Raw genomic sequence first — 7,295 nt, 5'->3', positions numbered from 1 at the left:
GCCTGATCCCAGGAGGCTGAGGTTGCGGGAGCCGGAATTGCCCCCTTGCCCTCCAGCCCGGGTAAAAAAAGGGAAACTCCGTCCCAAAAAAAAAAAAAAAAAAAGAAAAACATAAGTCCTCAATTCATTAGGAGAGTAGTTTACATAAATCACAGTCAGATGGATCCAGAAACATAGGTCTTGAATAGGCACTTATCTATACCTGTATCTCACTGCCAGGGTGAGATCTAAAACATTTAACACTAGTCCAGCTGATGTACCTTCAGAACAGATGCTGCTGTAGGGTTGGAGCCCCCTGCTGGCAGCCCCCTGCTGTGTGTGACATTATTCCTTTGGGGGAGCTTCAGGGGAAGACCCAGGAAGTTACAGGGAAGGGATGACAAAGCCACTTGAAAGAATTGGGCAGTGACTATTGACTCACAGTACATAAAGGTAAGTAAATGTGTTTCCATTTTAATGCAGCACACGCTGTCTTATTCCCCTGGGAAGGCAAGCCTGGAACAAGGAACTGTGTGTGTGGTTTACAGTGGACGGTGAACCCAGGAAGCAGGAGTGGAGACTAAGGAGACTGACCAGGGAAGAAGGGAAAGCCAAGCTGGTCATGTTGGGACTGCTGTGGGCACAGGGGCTTCCATCCCAACAGGAACTTCTGAGGAGTTGCTCAGAAAGTGCCTCAAACTGACCACCCAATGGATGAAAGGCAGAAGTTGGTTGTAAGTGTTCATTCATCAACCCCCATCTAGCATTGACAGAGGGTCATCTTGAAGGTTGTAACACCCTTGCATTTGAAGGTTTCACATCAGTCAGTGCCAGGGTGCTCCTGCAGGCATGTCACACCATGGCATCAGAGAACCCTTCGGGGTGAGGGGAAGGGGGGCAGCACATGCTTGGGGTGAGGCAGGGCCACAGGAGGTGAGTTGAAGCCTGCCTGGAATTGTGTCCATGAATAATAGCAGGAATCGAGGTGTGGCCAAGAGGATTTGAGGCAGTGCATGGAGCACCCAACACTTAGGCATTCCTGAAGAACCTTGCGTTCAGCAAAATCAAGCAGTGAGAATAACAGGGCTTATGGGGAAAATAGCGTTACAGGCAGATCACTCTAAGTCTGTGCAAATCTGTAACCAGAATGTTAATAAAAATAGTGGTTTGCACATAAGGAGATAACTTGGACTGCCCAGACTGCCTCAGTGTGGCTGGAGACTGTCACAGTAGATATTTAAAATGTTCAATATGATAGGGTGGGAACATGCTGGCGACACTTTAATTAGAGCTGGCCTGGCAAGTGTTGAAAGAGTGCAGATGGCGGTGTGCTCTGAGTGCAGTCAGGTGAATCCAGGAAGCAGTGCAACCTGGCTGAGAGCTGGGGAAAGGGCCCTGGGTGTGGGTGCTCGTTGTAATTTTCCTAAAATATAGCTGAAAGGGCTCATGCAATTAGCGTAGCAGCTGAACTGAGCACTTCTTCCTTCCCTGATGATGGTTATAATTTTACTTCTGCAATGAACCCATAACAGAAATGTGCATTCCAGCAGAACAAATGTGTTTCTGGGTCTCACTGTATGGTATGGCTACTGTAGTGCATACTGGTTAAGTATTGGCCCATTTCACTGCTCCCATGGGCTTTGCTTGCTCTACGCTGATAACACACTTCCTTGTTTCCGTCCTTAGACGCTGCACCATTGCCCACCAGGTTTCCAGATGCAGTACCTTCTTTTTTTTTTTTTTAGATGGAGCTTCGCTGTTGTTACCCAGGCTGGAGTGCAATGGCGCCATCTCGGCTCACGGCAACCTCCGCCTCCTGGGTTCAGGCAATTCTCCTGCCTCAGCCTCCTGAGTAGCTGGGATTACAGGCACGTGCCACCATGCCCAGCTAATTTTTTGTATTTTTAGTAGAGACGGGGTTTCACCATGTTGACCAGGATGGTCTTGATCTCTTGACCTCATGATCCACCTGCCTTGGCCTCCCAAGGTGCTGGGATTACAGGCTTGAGCCACCGCGCCCAGCTGTATGCAGTACCTTCTGTAGCTCTGCCATTTAGATCCTGTTTATTGACAGGTGTTAATGTGGACAGCCCATTTATTTATTTGTGAGATGGAGTCTGGCACTGTCTCCTGGGCTGGAGTGCAGTGGCACGATCTCGGCTCACTGCAACCTCCACCTTCCAGGTTCAAGCGATTCTCCTGCCTCAGCCTCCTGAGTAGCTGGGATCACAGGTGCCCACCACCACACCTGGCTAATTTTTTGTAGTTTTAGTAGAGATGAGGTTTCACTTCCAGGCTGGTCTCAAATGCCTGACCTTGTGATCCACCCTCCTCGGCCTCCCAAAGTGCTGGGATTACAGGTGTGAGCCAGCATGCCCAACCTTGGACAGGCTATTTATAAATGAACTTCTCTCGTGTAATTTATAAGCCTTTCTTCCCCCATGAGAATGTTTCCCAATCCCCTCATAACTGCCCCCATGAGAATCCCTGATGAGTGTGCCTTGGTACTTGGACTCCATCTCCCTCTCTTGCTTCAGACTTACTCATTATACATCAAAATGACCTGCATAGGAGGCCCAGGTGCGGTGATTCACACCTGTAATCCCAGTACTTTGGGAGGCTGAGGTGGGCAGATCACCTGAGATCAAGAGTCTGAGACCAGCCTGTACATCATGGCAAAACCCTGTCTCTACGAAAAAAAATATAAAGATTGGCTGAGTGTGGCGATGTATGCCACCACAGCTACTTGGGAATCTGAGGCAGGAGAATCGCTTGAATCCAAGGTGGAGGTTGCAGTGAGCTGAGATCATGCCACTGCACTGTAGCCTGGGAGACAGAGCTGGACTCCAAAACAAAACAAAACAAAACAAAACCAAAAAGCTGGGCGCAGTGGGCTCACATCTGTAATCCCAGCACTTTGGGAGGCCAACGCAGGTGGATCGTGAGGTCAGGAATTCAAGACCAGCCTGGCCAAGATGGCAAAATCCTGTCTCTACTAAAAATACAAAAGTTAGCTGGGCATGGTGGCGCACGCTATAGTCCCAGCTACTCAGGAGGCTGAGGCAGGAGAATTACTTGAACCCGAGAGGTGGAGGTTGCAGTGAGCCGAGATCCCACCACTGCACTCCAGCCTGATGCCTGGCAACAGAGCAAGACTCTGTCTCAAAAAAAAAAAAAAAAAAAAAAAGGAAATGGGATTCAACATCGCTGATTCATGTATAACTTATTATTGTATTACATGTACACTTATTACATATATAGCTAGGCCTTGGGGGAAGTAATTTGGCAATATCTATAAAAATGCAAAATGTGGCCAGGCGCAGTAGCTCACGCCTGTAATCCCAGCACTTTGGGAGGCCCAGGTGGGCGGATCACCTGAGATTGGGAGTTTGAGACCAGCCTGACCAACATGGAGAAATCCTGTCTCTACTAAAAATACAAAATTAGCCAGGCGTGGTGGCGCATGCCTGTAATCCCAGCTACTTGGGATGCTGGCCACAAATATGATGGTCCATTTCAGGAGCAGAATCTGAATCCTAATACAAAGCAATTTATTTTTGGTGTATAAAAGAAATAGTAAAACTCTTGCATACGTGTGTATATGGAACTTAGAAAAGGTGTGGAAAAACACGTGCCAACTTGTTAACTCTGGTTACTCAGCAGGTGGGTTGGAATGGAGTTGAGGATAATGAACTTTGCCTCCATTGGAGGGTATGAATTCTCTCAGCTGTGTTCTAGGCAGGCATTTTATGTTGCAAGGAAGGGACTCATTAATGGAATTTAGTGTACATATTCAAAGAGGCCACAGAAACTCTAAAATCAGAACCCAACAACAGCTGGGTTCAGGGGAACAGGAAAGTCCTCAGGAATTGTGGCTCACCTCTGCTTCTCACGGTGGCTTCCTGCTTGGGAAAGTCCTCAGGAATTGTGGCTCACCTCTGCTTCTCACGGTGGCTTCCTGCTTGTGGCACAGCTGCCACTTGCCCGTGGCCCAGAAATAATTGTTGCTTGGTAATGTCTAGATCAGTGGTTTTCAGAGTGTGGCACTCTGCCCAGCAGCATCAGAACCACCTGAGAGCACACTAGAAAAGTGAATTATCGGGCCCTATCCCGAATCTACTAAATCAGAAACTCTGTGGGTCCCAGCAAGCTATATTTTAAACAGCTCCTCTGATGAGTTTCATGAACATTGAAGTAGAGAACAACTTGTATAGATGATATTCCAGCTCTAATACCTATACTTAATTAGCAATAGGTATTTCTTAATTAAAGAGAGAGAGAGAGAGAGAGAGAAAGTCTCTAATAGGCTCAATTTACCTTATTTTTGCCAGGCTACAGAAGTTATAGATCACTTGTTGGCTGAAGGGTTTATTGGGTCAGGTGTCCATCCTTATTCCAATCAATCTTTGCAAGGAGACAGGGTCACAATTTATTTAACTCTTTCCTTGTGACTATACATTTGGAGAATGCCATTTTTTTTTTGCCATTACATACACACACACACACACACACACACACACGTACATGTTCATAGAATCAAAAAGAGTGCACATCAGAATATCACATTGTACCCCATAAATATATAATGCATACAATTATTTTATTTTATTTTTATATTTTTACAATTTTTGGGGGTTGCGCAGGCTGGATGGAGTGCAGTGATGCAATCTTGGCTCACTGCAACCTCCGCCTCCTGGATTCAAGTGATTCTCCTGCCTCGACCTCCAGAGTAGCTGGGATTACAGAGGCGCATGCCACCATGCTCATCTCATTTTTTTTTTTTTTTTTTGTATTTTTTTTTTTTTACTAGCGATGGAGTTTCACCATGTTGGTCAGGCTGGTCTCAAACTCCTGACCTCAAGTGATCTGCCCACTTCAGCCTCCTGCTGGGATTATAGGCATGAGCCACCACGCACAGCCATTTTTACAACTTTTAAATGCTAAAAAAAATGAACAATTTTATGGCCTTTTTATCATTTTTACTTCCATTAGCAGCATGAGATTGTATCAGCACAGTATCATCAAATATTATAATTAAATTATTCTTGCTTTTTGGCTGATTTAACAACATCACTTTCCAAACAAAAACAAGTCATACCTTTCTTTAGAACAAAAAAAAGGGGGCAGGGGCGATAATATGTGGCAAGAGTCAAAACAGAAGCTTGAAGGGTCGGTATCAGAGAGACACTGCTGGTGTTTTTTTAGGCAAGTCATGGAGATGCAGAGAGGAAGGAGGGAGGGCTTATGGAGTGTTGTGAGCAGGGCTCATGGCGAGGGACTTGGGGAAAGCTGAAAAGGTATTGGAAGATGTCACTCTCAACCTCTCATTAGAGCCACTTAATAGGTCTGCTAAAAGGTGTCTGAAGGAATCATGAGACGTCTGGTAGCTCATGGGTTAAAAAGTTCACATATGGGGCCGGGCACAGTGGCTCAAGCCTGTAATCCCAGCACTTTGGGAGGCCGAGGCGGGTGGATCACGAGGTCAAGAGATCGAGACCATCCTGGTCAATATGGTGAAACCCCGTCTCTACTAAAAATACAAAAAATTAGCTGGGCATGGTGGCATGTGCCTGTAATCCCAGCTACTCAGGAGGCTGAGGCAGGAGAATTGCCTGAACCCAGGAGGCGGATGTTGCGGTGAGCCGAGATCGCGCCATTGCACTCCAGCCTGGGTAACATGAGTGAAACTCTGTCTCAAAAAAAAAAAAAAAAAAAAGTTCACATATGTATGCATTATGGACTTGGAACTTGCTTGTGAAAAAATTGGAAGCAGTGTATTTTTACATATTTTCAATAACTTTTTTTTTTTTTTTTGACAGTGTCTGGCTCTGTTGCCCAGGCTGGAGTGCAGTGGCATGATCACAGCTCACTGTAGCCTCCACTCCCTGGGCCCAAATGATTCTCCCACCCCAGCCTCCCAAGTAGCTGGGAGCACGGGCACGTGCCACCGCACCAGGCTATTTATTTATTTATTTATTTTTAGAAACATGGTTTCACCATGCTGCCCAGGCTGGTCTTGTACTCCTGGGCTCAAGTGATCCACCTGCCTCAGCCTCCCAGAGTGCTAGGATTACAGGCATGAGCCACTGTGCCCAGCCCTCAAGAACTTTTTTTTTTTCCAGAAAAAATATGGGTCATAAAGGTGTGGGGAAAGGAGGAATAAATGGGAGATAATTTTGACCTCATATTAGATAATGAGGTTATTATATTTGAGCACTAACTGAGCTCTGTGAAAGAGAGAAGGCAAAACCAAGTCTATTTGCTGAAGCAAGTCAGGGCCCAGAATCTAAAGCATCACGTAGGCTAATACAGTAGCCAGGTTTCAGAATGCAGCTGCTGCAATTTGCATTTCTTGATTACTAGCAATTATTAGCCTTTTAATATATTTCTGTTTACTTAATTCTCCTAATGCAAATTGTCTGTTCTTTTGTCCATTTACTCACTAGGCTCTTTTCTTCTTCTTTTTTTTAATAGCTACTATAAGACTTTTCTATGAATCTTTTTTTCCCCTACTAATCGTTTGTCATATTTGTGATGAATATACATATTTTTTGAGACAGGGTCTCACTTTGTCACCCAGGCTGGAGTGCAGTGGCACGATCATGGCTTACTGCAGCCTTGACCTCCTGGGTTCAAGTGATTCTCCCACCTCAAGCCCCCCAAATAGCTGGGACCAAAGGTGTGTGCCACCATGTCTGGCTAATTTTTTAAATTTTTTGTAGAGTCTGGATTTTGCAATCTTGGCCAGGCTGGTCTTGAACTCCTGAGCTCAAAAGGTCAGCCTGCCTCAGCCTCCTAAAGTGCTGGGATTACAGGCATTAGCCGCTGTGCCTGGCCTATTTTTTAATCTGATGTCTTTTTATCTTAATTTTGCTTAACTGTTAAGTTTTAGAAATGAAAAAGTTTACATATTTGAATGTCTGGCTTTAGTGATACTTTCTGAGTTGAGAAATTTACCAATCCTTCACAGATTTGATAAATAATTGATTCTCATTTCTTTTAGATTTTATTTAATGTAACTTTTATATTGCACACTTGAAACCTTCTGGAGTTTCTTTTTGCAGTATGTTATTAAGACAGAGATCTGATTTAATTTCTCCCCCAAATTACTAACCAATTATTCCAACACCATTCAAAGAAAATGTCCTCACCTCAGGGTTTTTAAAAGCTTACAGTATCATATGACAGTTTATATTTAGCAGTGTCTATTTCTGTATTCTCCATTTTGTCCATTGCTGTATGTTGCTTTTCTTTTCCTTTAATTTTTTTTTTTTTTTTGCCATTGCTACATTGTATTCCCTCCTGCTTTTGTTAGA

This window comes from Sapajus apella, unplaced genomic scaffold (genome assembly GCF_009761245.1).
Source record: "Sapajus apella isolate SASKATOON/1434 unplaced genomic scaffold, GSC_monkey_1.0 scaffold13, whole genome shotgun sequence".
NCBI classification, from domain to species: domain Eukaryota; kingdom Metazoa; phylum Chordata; class Mammalia; order Primates; family Cebidae; genus Sapajus; species Sapajus apella.
Note: the sequence above shows the minus strand (reverse complement) of the source record.